We start from the raw sequence: 640 nt of genomic DNA, 5'->3' as shown, positions 1-640 counted from the left end.
CCAATCCTAATATTACTGTTAGTGTATAAGTCTTTCAAAGCACAATGCATTTACCTCGAAAGTTAATTCTAGGCATATTAAATAGAGAGAACAGAACAGAAAAGAAGCAGGATTAAGGAAAGTGGTCAGTTGCCAAGAACACCTGTATATATATATTGCATGTGATTTATTTCTATCGAACCAACATATATATCATCATATTTTTAAAGGGCGGTGCAATATAGATTATTTCCCCTTTTCGTTAAAGAGAACAACTCTCAGAAGAGAAACATAAGTTAATCATTGTCCATTTGTATCCGTAACAAATCACTGGCATAAAAATAGAAAATTAGATAATAAGAAAATGATTTTTTTTTTCTGCAGTCTGTATTATTATTATATTTTTAAATTTCATTTTCGTTTAAAACAGTTTCCTCCAAAAGGACAAAAAGACAAAACCACTCAGCACTGACAAAATCTAGTCATTACATGCTTTATTGAATAGAAATACATTTATAGGTTTCAACGTTCAGGAAAGTGAATGTACTAGATAATGCATTTTCTGCCATGAATTTGCTTGAAAATTTATGCATTTGAAGCCGAGTGTAGGCTGCCCAGGGGTCCCACTCGTTTTAATCCGGCTTTCAAAAAAGGAAAAAGG

This window comes from Penaeus monodon, chromosome 15 (genome assembly GCF_015228065.2).
Source record: "Penaeus monodon isolate SGIC_2016 chromosome 15, NSTDA_Pmon_1, whole genome shotgun sequence".
Classification (NCBI taxonomy): Eukaryota; Metazoa; Arthropoda; class Malacostraca; order Decapoda; family Penaeidae; genus Penaeus; species Penaeus monodon.
The sequence above is the reverse complement of the archived record's forward strand: the minus strand, read 5'-3'. Positions refer to the sequence as shown.